We start from the raw sequence: 13,759 nt of genomic DNA, 5'->3' as shown, positions 1-13,759 counted from the left end.
ATGGTGCACTCATTCCTCTTTCTTTCCTGTCCCATCAGCTCTGCAATACCTTCAGACTCTTACCAACACGAGTACCCTTGACTGTGACTTTGACAGTGTTAAGACTGTTTTTCAGAGAAGTTGAAGTATCCATGCTGGGTAAAGTTTGGCTTCTCTTGTATCTGAACAGATTTGTTACTTCCGAGCATCACAGGGATGTCACTCATCACACTAATGTGTAACTGTGGTTGTAGTGCTCAGTCACTTCATACAAGTAGGGTATATGCATTTTTTCAGTACTGATTGCTGTGAAAGCCAGGAAAAGCTCCATGGGATCCCTTAACAGATTAAGTCTCAAAAGGCTACTGAGACAATGAACCTAAACAGTTTTTTTTCTTTAGGAGTTCGAAGCTGGACCAAATGTGGCTGAACTTCTGTAAGGGTAACAGAAGGTGTTCTACACAAAGTCCACATTTCCTGAATTTATTAGATGAACAGATGGTTTTTTTAAAGATAGCCAAAATGTAATTTTTTTGACATTTTTCTACAACTACTTCGACTTTGAAGAACTATTTTAGGTAACTACCTAGCCTATGAAATTCAGACCAAATCAGAAAACTCCTGATAACCATTGAATGTGGTCTGATAATGGGAAGCATTAGGTGATGGTAATAAATAAATTATTTTAAAAGAAGAAAAAAAGCAAAAGAATGTTTTCAGAAGCATGTCCCTTTTGTTGAGAAGAAGAATAAGTCCACCAGGTAGGCTGAATTTCTTTGCAGTTTTTGAGGTGGCTAGTTCAGACTTTAAGAAAGATGGCCTTGCGTGTTGACACTGTACAGCTGAAAGTATACTTTTTAAAATGCATTTCCCCTGTAGCAAAATCCATGTCAATTATGTAGACACTTGAAGTGAGATAACCCTCACTGAGTTTCATTGCTGTGCTTTCTCTGAACTAGCAGCAGAGCCCCTGTGTGGTGTGAACTTCTTGGGAAGTTAGTACCTCGTGGATCAGGATTTTCTTTTCCATGTTTGTTCAGTATAGGAGTGAACAGACAGATTTTGCTGCAAGATGTTCCAGTCTGGCTGATTATCAGAACTCTTGTGAAGCTAAATCTTTGGTTTTCTTCAGATAATGACAGATTTTATAATACCTACAGATTAGTTTTGTATGTCTGTGTGCCACTGATGCCAGTGCTATCAGAAATTTGTAGCCTTATGCACACTTGAACACTGGACAGTGTTCCCTGGTTTTCCCCTCCCTCCCCCTGCCTAAGTGGCAGACTCCTACCAATCTGTAGCAGAAGAGTTTGAGATCTGTGTGAAGTTGCACAACTGGTTTTAGTTTTTCGGACCCTTCAGCTTTATATGATGGTTTAAAATGTGCTCAAGCTGTGAGTAATCATGGGTATCTCAAGAAAGTTTCTTAGTTTTCATCTGTGAATGAGAATCTGGAATTCTTATTCTTGTGATCACCATGCGTGTTTTTCATCAGGAAGCCCTGATCACTGTGTGACAGTAGCTAGATGTGGAAACTGCCGTCTCCCAATGACAATTTTATTTTTTTACATCAAGAATCAAATTCTTTTTCATCAAGGAGGATACTTAAGGATCACAGCTTCCTGAAATCATTTAGTGAACAGGTTGTCCCTGTCTTCTTGAAAATATTTATGAAAATACCAGAAAATATCTGGTATTTTAAGTAACCAGTTGAACCATCTTTTTGAAAAAATGAAGATTAATAGTTCTTATATTTTTACATTAATAATTTTTCCTGTTAACAGTGTTACAGTTCCAGGGTCTTCTGAAGTGTAGTGTTTTTCTAGATGAGTCTTAGTCTCAAAGCTTCATTTTATCTTTTTGCTGCACAATTATGTTTTTTATTTAATCTTTCATTTAATAAAACATGTTTCTGAATATAAGGAGATCCTAGGTTAACATTAAGGAGTGGATTTCACAGAAGGGGCTAAACCAGTATTAACAGCTCGCTGTTACTGGTAGACATGGTTCTTCTCCCTTTCCCTCTTTGCATAAGACCCAGGAGATTCTCCTGCCCTCAGGCTGTCACTTATCTCTTCTGGCTTCTTTTTCCTAGCTGAAGTTTATCTTTCTGGTGCTTCCATTAACTAGCTTATGGTGAAAATGGAGGTCAGATGAATGTTGCGACTGATGCAAAGGGATGGGAGGGAAGCAAGAATAACCCTTTTCATAGCAGCAAAGTAATGGTAGATTAGTTATCCTGGAGTATCACCCTTAGGGTGTCCTGTCTGTGGCTAAATTCTGTTAATGAGAAACAACCTAGAAAGAACTGTACTCTTCTGTTCCTTTCATGCAAGGGATGGTAAATTATCATCTCAAACTGATATGGTGAAATAGCAGCAGTCGCTCCCTTTGTCTCTGTTGTGTCTTGGGATTTGTTTGGTTTTGTGTGTGGTTTTTAGTGCTTGTGGTTTTTTTTTTAAAATACCTGCTCTCTGACAAGCTCATCATTTGGTAATCATTGTCTGATTTAGGTTTGCTCAGTTTTATGTGGTGCTGCAGGCTCTTTCTGCATGAAATGCAGTGTCTTAGACCATTACAGAATCCCAGAATGGGAAGGTTGGAAGGGACCACAGTGGGTAATCTGGTCCAACCTCCCTGCTCAAGCAAGATAAACCATTCATGCAACTGAATCTCTGTTTTCATAGATCAGATTAAGGGCAAAAGAGCATTATTAGTTTTATTAGTTGCATACAGCTGGTAATGCTGTTGTAAAGGCTCATTCTTCTAGCCTGTTCTTTTGCTGTGTCTTCTTGGACCTCCTGCAGCCTATAACTTATATTTATCCATATGAGATAGGAGCCCTTGGATACTTAGCAGCTTTCCAATACTGAATGAGCTGGGGCATGTGGGTATTAGAGTGGTATCACAGGTTAGTGAGTTGTCTTTTTAGATAGGCCATTTTCCTATTGATTAATAGGAATGCACATTAGCTAACCAGTGGGTTATTTGTCTATGACTAGGTCTTGGCACAACAATCATTAGTGAAAACCGGAGTCATCTTTTTCATTGGATAGATGACTTCATAAGACAAAACATTTATATATTTTATTTTCAGAAGAATTTAGGAGCTAACTTAAAACATGTATTTTTCTCAAAAAATTCTCATCCTGTGGGGTATCACTTACTTAACATGCACGGGTGATTCTTTGCTAGAATAAGCATTTTATTCAAATAGTTTTGATGTAACTGATAGCATTATGTAAGATCAAGAAGAAAGATGTAGCTGCATCTTGACAATCTTACTCTTATTTCATCTTACTATGCAATAGCTCCATAAAGATAAGATAGTAATGAAATAATCCAGTTAACACCTGAGTTGTAATGGACTGAGGCAGTAGATGCTCTTAAGAGTGAAGACAGACCTGATTTTCTTATCAATTTTTGTTCAGTGTCTCTAATGCATATTCTATGCATAGTCAGTCTTACATTTTTGAGCATGTGAAAAGTCAGATTTTTTGCTTGAAACTTTTATGGTACATCCTGATCTTATGTTTTGAATCATGGGCATTCCTGTTTTGCATGGCACAAGGAGAGTGTGGTGTTGGGTGGGTTTGGGCTTTTTTGTTTGGTTGTTTTTTTAATTTAAAAACACTAAAGGTTCCCTGATTGTGAGTAGAGACCAAGAGAGCCTCTAGATTTACTCATTAGTTGTCTCTGAATACAAATGGAGAGCAGGTGTTGTAAAGGGCTGGATCCTTTACTGTGCTTCCACAGAGAGAAACATTTTTGTTGTTGTTGCTAGAGTGGTAACTCTAAACATGGGAATTTATAATCTCATTACCCTGAGCTTTTTCTTTTAAAGATTGCTAATGGATCTTTGTATTGGTACTGTTTAGCATCACTACCAGTTAAAAGAATGTTGCAATTGTTTATATGATGTGTCCAAGTAAAACCAGCGTGGCATTCTCTGCGGCACTCGGGGTGAGTTTGATCTAGTGATACTGCTGGTTTGACTATCTGGCGGTTCCATTGCAATCTCTTGTTCTCCCAAATACCATAATTCTGCCAAAATGCTTATTGATTGAAATGTCTTTCATACTGAGACTGTGTACAAGTACACTTCTAAATTTCCAAGTTTTTAAGATATGGAAATGTTGGTGCTACTGTATGTTTTTGGAATTCTTGACTAGCAAGCTAACAGTAAAGCACCTAAAACATGAAACTTAGCAGAGGCATAGTTAATGTATTTGCTGAATACTTTGCTTTGAAGAAATTTAGTTCTGACTTTTTAATGTTTATACTTATACTATCTTGTACAAAAAAATCTGAAGTATATTGATGTTATATATATTTTATATATATTCATTTTTGTGTATATATAATTAGACAGTTGTTGGTTCAATTATATAAACTCTGCTAAACTAACAAAGGGATTTGTTTGGGGTTTTTTTGTCCCTTACTCCTAAGAAAGATCTCCCTACCTCAAGGGCTGAGCCTGCAAGGCCAAGACTTTTAAGTTTTTCTACTTGAGTTTTAATAATGTGAAAAAAACCAAGGGCACAATTTCAGAAAGCTTCACATTCACTGAAATTCATAATTCTTAGCAGAGGTCAAAATATGTTTAAAGTGTCTTTTCACTTTTATGGAACTCCCACTCAAAGTTCCTCGTGCATCCTACTTCTAGCTAGTTTTCAAAATGTTGGGGATTTTTTAACTATTTTTTTTTTACTGTCTTTAAGTTGCACTGTAATTTGCTATTCATAAGCTGTCATTGCACGTGCTTTGTGTTCAATATACAGAATAACCAGGACAGTCTTAGTTTTGATTTTCTGGCATATTAGTCTGTAATTTTAAAGTTACAGTAACACCTTTAAGTGGATTTTTGGTGGCATTTGAAAACCAAAATTTCAATTCCACTGCGATTTAATAATAGTGTTGATGTTGCATTTGGCTGTGCTGCAGTGTGACCCGGCACAGCAAGGCTTGGTGGGTGCTCAGTGGCAGAACTTGCAAGCAAAGAACCACAAAACACAGGTTTTCTTTGGCTAGAAAGCTGCAGAAAAATGTTTCATAGCTCTAACTGGGTATAGTCTAGGATAAAGTTGCCTGTGGATCAAAGTGAAAACAGCATGAAACAGGCTAGACCTACTGGCAGCCTTCCAGCTGCTTCTCCTTCTTTGCAGGGTTTATGTTCTTTTACCTACCCGGGCCCAGCCTAGGGAACCAGGTGCTTGCTGCCAATTAGTCTTGTCAAGACAGCCCAGAGCTTCTCTTGAAAAGCCTGACTGCTGACAGCAGCTGTGGGGTAGTCTTGGGCAGGATTTTAACTCCTTGCTTGCCAAATGCTTTGCAGGTTAAATCCCCTGGTCTCATTCTGCAGTTATTCAAATACGCTTCTATTTTATGAAAGCATATTTTATACAGAAACTGATCTAGACTTCCAGTGGTGCTGTAGTGATAGAGTTTATGTGCCAAACTTCTGTCATGAAAGAATGTAAGTTGGGAGTTAAGTCGTTATGAAGGTCACTTTATAAGTTTGTGGATGCTATTGGAGCCATCCATGCCAGCCCACCTTCTCCTTGCTGTAGAGCGTAGCTGTAGCTGGATAACACACCAGGCTGCTCCGACAATTTTCCTTCTGGTAGCTTGAAGTTTAATCTCTTTCCAGTATTGTAGTGGTGCAAGGGAGTTTGATCAGGTTCCAGGTGATCTGTTAATGTAGTTGAACTACAGTTTACAATTAAATGTTTCATGTTTTTTGAACATTTCAAGTAATTAACGGTGCTACAAAGACAATCTCATTTTTAGTTGTGGAATTTTTCTGGATTTTCTTGTCTTTTACATGTGTGGATGCTGTTGCTAATATCAAGTCCTTTGCTCCAGTAGTATTAGCAGTGAACAAAATACACAGGTGCTCTCCATTAAACCTCACTGAGTTTATTTTCATCAGAAATGGCAAATTAATGCACTGAGCAATCCATAGTGTGAGAGATTTAAATTTTTTAAGCGCGTGTGGCAACATCTAGTCTTCAGTTAACTTTTTTAGTAGCAATTCCTAAGAAATCATAGCTTGGGCTGTCACTCTTCTCAATTGTTGTGGTTCTAGAAACCGTTGAACTTCTGGGTCCATTTCACTCAAATTTGAAGGAAGGGGGACTACTTTTTATGTCTTGTTAATTGCGTGAATAGCAATAATGCTTTTTCCTATGCAGTCACCATTGTAGATACATCTCTAGAGAAAGACAAGTACAACTTTGTTTTTGTCAGTTTTATGAGGTGGCAGCTGGCTAGTTTGTACTGGAGAATATGATCTTTTGCTTGGTCAGGTAGAAAGGACATATGGGAAATGTCTGGGTGCATGAGAAGAGCTCTGTGCAAAGGAGATGCCTGTAAGGTGGTGGGGGCAAGGTGAGAGAGAGGCATTAGGCGGGCTGTTGAGGTTTCAAAAAATGTAGTGAGAAGAAATAGGACTGTTAAACCAGTATAAATTGATCCCAGAACAGAACAACTGTGTTTGCAAAATAGGCCATTTGCAATTGAATGAAATGCTCTGTTTACAAAATATCTTAAATTGGATGTTTCTACTGAGCTAGTCAAGGGTGTGGGATGTGATTTGACTCATCTTTTCAACTTTGCTTCCAATTTCCTTTGCTTTTAGTGAGGCATAGCTATTAAGGTATGCTTTTTCTTAACTCAGAACTCCCAGGAATTACATACGAATAACCATTAGATCACTCTTTGTATCAATTTGAGACCTATTTATATTTTAGAACTTTATAGAGCAGGATAAGCTTCATTAGGTAGAAACAAATTCTACCCTGCTAGGGGAGAGCTCCCTAACTTCTCAGAGTACTTACAGCTTTTGCAGAGGTCATCAAGAGGGCTGCCCACATGAATTTAAAAAAAAAAAGTATATTGGCAGCTTCTGTTTGAATAGAGTTAAACATAGCAGCACAGAAAACATTATTACAGCCAGTCACCTAGAGTTCTCTTCCACAGCAGGTACCTTACTTTGCTAACTTAATGCTTTTTCTTTTATTTTTTTCAAATGGTAAGGTGAAGTTATGAGTTGCCTGATTAGGGTGTAGGGAGGCAATTTAAAGGAAACTGCTTCTGTTTATTATTGCTTGTGTGGATTTACACGTTATGATAAGTGGCCATCAGGATACTGCCTAAATTATTTGAAGGTTTCTTTACTTGGAATGAATATATACCATTTTCTTGAATTTCCAGAGTTTCTACCATAGAGATCTACCAGCATGTGGGGTTCTTGGTAGATCTGTATAGGTTTATTTCTGTATTAGTATCTGAAACTGATGTTTGCTGTGTGTAGCTCTGTGATCCTCATTAGAAAGATGAGCTTTGTTCATGATGGTTGTGTCATTACCCACTAGACTTGTGCATGTACAGGGAAAGGAGTACTTCAGAAACAGTTGTCTCTATTTTTGGTTCAGTGGTATTCACATTCTGTTCTTCCATTGATGGTTTAGCTGCTTCAGGGGTTTTAGATTTTCTGAACAGTATTTTCTAGTCTAATGTGAACACATGTAGCCCTGACATTGTCTTTTTTGAACACCAAAGCCTAGAAAGGGGCTACAAGGACATAGTCCACTATTCAAAATGGCTTGGAACAGTATTTTTGAACTGAAGTTACCAACGTGTAGCTGCTTGGAAAGAAACTGGCAGAACATTAGCTGTCCTGCATTTTGCTCATTGTGAATCTGTACCAAGGAGGGGGTGGAGATTACTTCTTACTTCAGGTTGGAACAATGGCAAAATATCATTATTTTTCTTTGATTTGACAGTCTTCCAGCTTAAGTCCTTGAAACTTGTAGCATTCCTTGTGTTTTAGCAGTTTCAAACCATCAAGCCAACTCAGCATTTTGTTTTTGAAGTAAGGGTTTTCAGTGGCTTGAACTTTCAATGCAAATGTTCAAAGCATCAGCTTAAATAGTCTTAATCTCTCTCTTTGCAGCCAGAGCCCCATAGTTGATTAATATATAGGCTTCAAATGGAGATTTCTCTTCAAAGTAGCCATCTAAGGGTTTAATAACTTCAGCAGAACTAACTAATGCTGCTGTGGAAGGAAGCAGCCTTGCCCTGGCTGCTGTTTCCTCCCTCCTCATCTGTTCCTTCTGTGTGTTAACTTGAATGTTTATACAGAAGTCATAAACCAGATGGAGTAAATGATTGAGACTTTTTCTGATAATTCATTTTAGTCTGGATCAGATCCTTGAGCTGGTTGACTGAGCAGCCATATGGTGTACAGACCACCTCCTGCACCAGCACAGGTGGCCAGGAAGAGGCTGATGCCATTTCTTCTGGTTGCAGTGCTGACTTAGGCCAATTTTGTGTTGTTGGGATTGCAGCTTGGTGTTCTTTACCTCTTCTCAGCAGGTTTGACTTTTGGTTTGGGGGTTCAGACCTTCAGATTTGTCTTGCTGTGCAACTGCACTTCCAGTTTATCAAAGCCTATTAGGAAGAAAACAGTAGTACTTTATCCTAATAGGGCTTTCATGAGCACTTGAGACTATGGGCCCCTTTACCTTGTCTAGTTAAAAAAATACAAGCCACCTCTTCCTTCCAGCCCTCTAAATCAGTTCTTTGAGCTGTCTGCAGTGAGCACATTTTTGTGTGTGTAGAAAAATATATATTTCCACTTAAGCAAACATATTCCTTTTTTTTAAAGAAATGTTATCTCTAGTATTACAGTAGTAATTCATTATTTCTGGAATGTGTATTGGAAGGGAGGAAATGGCTTTGTAATCCTTAGTATTGCCCTTTGTTCCTTCCTTGAGTGGGTTACTTGAAAGGGTAGGGGTTTGCCAGCTTTATTCATTTTGACTGAATAAGGTTGAGGAGTGCTGATGTGAGCAGCTCTGTTAGTGCATCCCTAGGAACAGGAGCTTGTCGTGGACATTTGGCAGTGTGCAAATAAACAGTGACCTCTTCAGCAAGCATCCCTTAATGGAAGCAAAATCTTTAATAACACAGTCTCGTCACTGTTAAGTGAACAATTTTAAAGTAAGGGATGATACAAATAGAAGTATAGTCTCCCTCCAATCTTTTTGCTTCTGCCTTTGTGGTCCATGGTGGTGTGTACCAGTGTCACAGAATGTTGGCCTGTTTGCCTGCTAGCATTGAACTAAACAGTGTGCAAGGAGCAGAGAGATTTCTCTCTCTCCTCTCTTTTCTCTCTCCTTTCAGAGTATTGATTTTTGAAGAACCATCTGGTTTTGTTTTCCTTCAATGTTTTGACCTTGTTATCTTTTAATGTTTTGAAGCTATCATGTTATGAAAACACCAAAACAAATAATCTTGTAGATTCTTGTTCGTGAAATAATCATAGTATACCTGTTTTGTAAGGTGTCATACTTTGGGCAGTGTATCATCTTTTGTGAAGATGGTACATTTTTAGGAGTTAATATTTTGAATATAACATACCATATGGACTAATTTTTAAATTAGGTAAGTTATGAGAGTGAAATGAGTGTATTGTATCACAGCACCAAGCCTGACAGAGTTCCAGAAATGTTTGAACAATGCTCTCAGGCATGTGGTGTGATTCTTGGGGCTGTCCTGTGCAGGGCCAGGAGTTGGACTTGATGATCCTTGTGGATCCCTTCCAACTCAGGATATACTGTGACTCTGTGATTCTGTTATGGAAAGCACGACCTTGACTTTGGCTACTCTTTTTAGGCAGTAACAGGCAAAAACTCCAGATAGATCTTGTGACACTTCTGGAAAGAGTCTTGAGTTTTCACAGTAATCCAATAATATATGTTATATTAGGACTATAGACAGATTGTAGCTGTTTCCTATATCATATTGCACAAATGGTTTTCCTAGCTCTCTTTGTAGTTTCATCATTTGTGCACTCAGAATACTTGAAGACTATGCTCATGCAAACTTCATAGCTTTGAATGTCTCTAAATTTACAGCAAATGGGAATATAGTGCTATAGTGTTCATTGCTTCTGAAGTCCCTATAGAGTGCTTATTACCTCTTATTTTTCAAGACAACTAATGCCAGTTTAAAGTAGGCAGAAATAATTTTTAGTTTAAAAGAGATTGTTTCAGGAACATTACTAGAACTTTTATTTTTCTTAGAAAAATAATTAAAAAATTTTTTCTTAGGAAATCTACAAATTGTTGCATTTACTTCGTGAATTTTGGTGGAATGGAATTTATTTCCTTTTTAGGTTAGAATAACTATTGGCAGTGCTTCTTTGTAAAACTGGGATGGCTTAGGACCAGTTCAGAAGCAATTGTGTTTTGTCAAGCTTAGTGCTGCCACAAGAAATCTGTGAAACCACACATCTGTTGCACATTGATTTAAACTAATTTAAAATTACTAGATTGAATATGAAATACTTTATCTATGACTCAAGTTTAAATCTAACACAAGGTTGAGAGGTTTGACTGAGACAGTCGCCCATAATCAAAGTGCTGTTTTCCATTAGGAAAGGCTGGTTCCCAAAGCAACCACTCCCTCTTGGAGCCACAGGGGCAGATTTTCTAGGCTGTGTCAGCTGGATAGCAATGGTGATGTGATAGATAGGTGGTGCATTGACTGCTCATGTTACTGACCAGAACTGAGGAAGAATGGTGGTACATAACACTAATACCATTAAGCATGACACTTCCAGGTGAGCATCCATGTGGGATTTTTTGTATTTTTAATGAGGTAAAATGGTTAGCATGCAACTCCTTTGCCACCTGTATCCAGTAAAACAACATCACTGGTTTTATTTGGAATGCAGGTCTCTTCAGAGGCCTGAATGGCCTAGTGTCTTAAGTAGGGCTTTGTTGAATATTGGATAGCCCTTATTCTAGTTACTTTCCCTTCCATTTGCTCTATTTAGGCCTTGCTCTCAACCTGTTATAGTAGGTTTTACTGTCTTGTGTTTGTAGGCTTGCTCGGACCATACTGCAGAAAAAAAGAAATGAGAGTAAATGTTGAAGTTGCAAAAGAACTGTACTTTTGCTTTAATCTTCATTTCGTACAAAGATTTTGTACTTGTAACTGTTGCTCTCTGAAAAGGTTACTTTTATGGAATCTTTCAATAGCAGTAATGTGGCCTAATTTTAAAAATGTTTCAGTGATTTTAGTGCTTCCAGAGGTGAATGGAAACTAATAATATTTGTACTTTTCTGACACTGCCCTGGAGTTTCTGCCTAGGAATACTAACTTCTAAAATTCACTTAGTGATTGCTCAACCCTATAGCTTTTTTTTTTTCTACTAGATATGCATTATGTGAATGTTTTTCTTTCTGTTCTGCATGTAAAGCTTTAACATAAGTTCTCAGTGTTTTCTGTTAATTCTTACTGCTCTTCTGGGCTTGGTTCTAGCATGAAGAAGCAAATTATTCTCCTCTATTCTGTTACTGTTAGATGTCTGACAGTGGTGTGAGCATGCTAAATCCCTCAGCTCTTCCTGGATTTCTGAAAAACAATGATTATTTCAGGGAAGTGCTGACCTGCTCTTTAAATAAAGAACTTCTCTTGCATTCCACTTTCCCATTTTTAGAATCATGGTTCATACTGCTCTTGCTTCACAATCATATAACATCCTTGTGGCAAGTACAGCAGTTGCTTACCTGGAAAAGTAATATTAGAAAAGTGTGTATTTTTAGCTGCCTTTTGATGTGATGTAGCAGCTGGAAACAAGGAAGAGACAGTAGGAGGTGATCTGACAGCACTGCCAACCACAGCTTGGAAACCACTGCTTTGGACTTGAGACCTCCATGTGGGGAAAACATTGCACAAACCTGAGTATGCCCATTGTGCCTGGCACTTCAGTGATCCAGATGCTGTGGCTTTGCTCTTGGTTATCAAATGTTTTGTTTGAGGGTCCTCCCCATGACTCTATTTCACAAATGTTGTTAATGGATACAAAAAAAGTTCTGTGAAGCTTTGTGTTTGTTAATATGCACTAAAAATATATAATGAACAGGCAGTTCCATGCACACATTTCAGGTATAAATAAAGTACCCTTTGATATTTGTGACTAATAGTAAATATCTAAATTAAAAAATATTCTAACAACTAACAAAATTTCTCTTTCCTTTGTAGTAACCATGTCCACAACTGAGAGAAGGCATGTAGCAAGTTCATGGTGAGGTATATACTTGAGACAAGACACAGTGACTCATATGCTTTTCTGGGTAAGAAGTGTATCTGTATTCTCTTGAGTGTGAAAAAAGTACTTAACCTTTTAAATTTAAATTTAACTTTTGAAAATTAGTCTGTCAAGCCAGTATGGTGGTGGTTTTGCCGGTGGAGGGTTTTGTTGTTTTTTTTTTTTTTTTAATTGTTCTTGAAGCTTCTGGGAACATGTAGACAACTTTCCACCTGTCAAACAGTCTTAAGACATTTTAGACTAATAGTGCGAAGGAAGAGCAATAAAGAGCAATTCTAGAATAAAGACACTGCCAAATAGCATGTGACTGTTTGGTTAGAAAAGTAACTCCAGTTTGTTGTCACAAAGATGTGTACAGTTTCTAGCCTGATTTGCCAAGGGACTGGAGTTTATATACTCTCTCATTCCTTTCCCTTCCCAAAAATTTTAAACATCTGTCTGACGAGGAAGAAAAAAAAATGTACCATGTGAGGAAAAAGTGTAGCAGTCCACCTTATATAGACTGTCTTGGCAGACTGGCAGCCAGCTAACATGTGCTCTGCCATGGTCAGCATGGATATTCTGAGACACAACAACAGCTATGGTTGTTGCCATAGCTGCCATGGCAGGATATGTGTTTGAATGGTTCCTACAAATCTGTATGTGATCTGACTTATTAGTTCTGCTTAGAACTCCCCCAGTCCCTCAGTTTGATCCAGACAACTCCAGAAAAAAAAAAAATTTAGGAATTATTTTTTTTTTAATTGGGAAGACATTCCTTGCTGATTTGCTTGCACAGTATGAAACTCTGTAGCATCTTCTATATGTAACATTGCTCTGCAAGTGTCTCCCTCCTTAGTTACTGCTTGGGTGCTGTGCAGGTTGTCATTAGCACGGTGTTCTAAGTAACTTGCACCAGTAATCTCCAAAGACTATTAGGACTGGATCTCCCTGCTTCCCCCCCACCTTCCTCATCTGCACTAAATTTGTAAGGTCTCATTTAATGCAGTTGGATGTGGATACCTACCTTGCTGGGTTTGCTGGATCATCAGATGATGGGGTGAGGAAGAAAACTTTTGCTTTCTGATCCTGTAACAGTCAGGTGTTTCACTTTCATTCTGCTTTCATGTTTCTCATGTAAATGATGCCTCTGTCTCTTCCCCAGTCTTAGTAGATTCTTCTGTAAAGTCATGGGCTTACAGCTGTGCTTCTACCTTAAGGGACTTCTAGGCTGGACTGCTAGAGTATTGCTTACTTGTTGATCATCCACTTTATTTCATGAGCCCTAGTGCATTCAAGCACTGCTTCAGATCCCTTTCTAGTTGTGAACAGAAAAGAATTGCAGCAACAGAGGAGTTTTGCTTCAAAATAATGTTTCCAAAGAACAGAGCAGTTTCCAGAGAGAGTTAAATTAGATGAGATGACATGTTTTAGTCCTTTATGTTTAGCACTTCTCTCAGAACTTAATTAGATCTAATTTAGCTTGGCATTGCCTGACTTTATTTAGTACAAAATTAGCCTGTTTCTCTCTGTCCTAGGGCAGTCCTGTGTTTTTGGCAGTCTTGTTCCAATTATTAAACTGTGTTTCTGAAGACGTAGTTTCAGAATACATACTGCTATGTTTTTATCTTTTTACTGTATCTTCATGATTCACTGTCATGTTTCTGCTGTGGACCT

General features: G+C 38.0%; 1 protein-coding gene across 2 annotated transcripts in view; it reads left to right on the top strand.

Moving 5' to 3' along the window:
- Positions 1–13,759, top strand: part of SOCS5 (suppressor of cytokine signaling 5) — a 44,875-nt gene that overhangs the window by 25,947 nt on the left and 5,169 nt on the right. For both annotated transcript variants that reach the window (XM_027681803.1, XM_027681802.1), the window contains exon 2: positions 12,037–12,128. The gene's annotated coding sequence lies outside the window, so the exon portion shown is untranslated. The remainder of the gene's footprint in view (positions 1–12,036; positions 12,129–13,759) is intronic.

Source organism: Neopelma chrysocephalum, unplaced genomic scaffold, assembly GCF_003984885.1.
Source record: "Neopelma chrysocephalum unplaced genomic scaffold, ASM398488v2 Primary Assembly neopelma1_61b, whole genome shotgun sequence".
Taxonomy (NCBI): domain Eukaryota; kingdom Metazoa; phylum Chordata; class Aves; order Passeriformes; family Pipridae; genus Neopelma; species Neopelma chrysocephalum.
The sequence above is the reverse complement of the archived record's forward strand: the minus strand, read 5'-3'. Positions and strand labels throughout refer to the sequence as shown.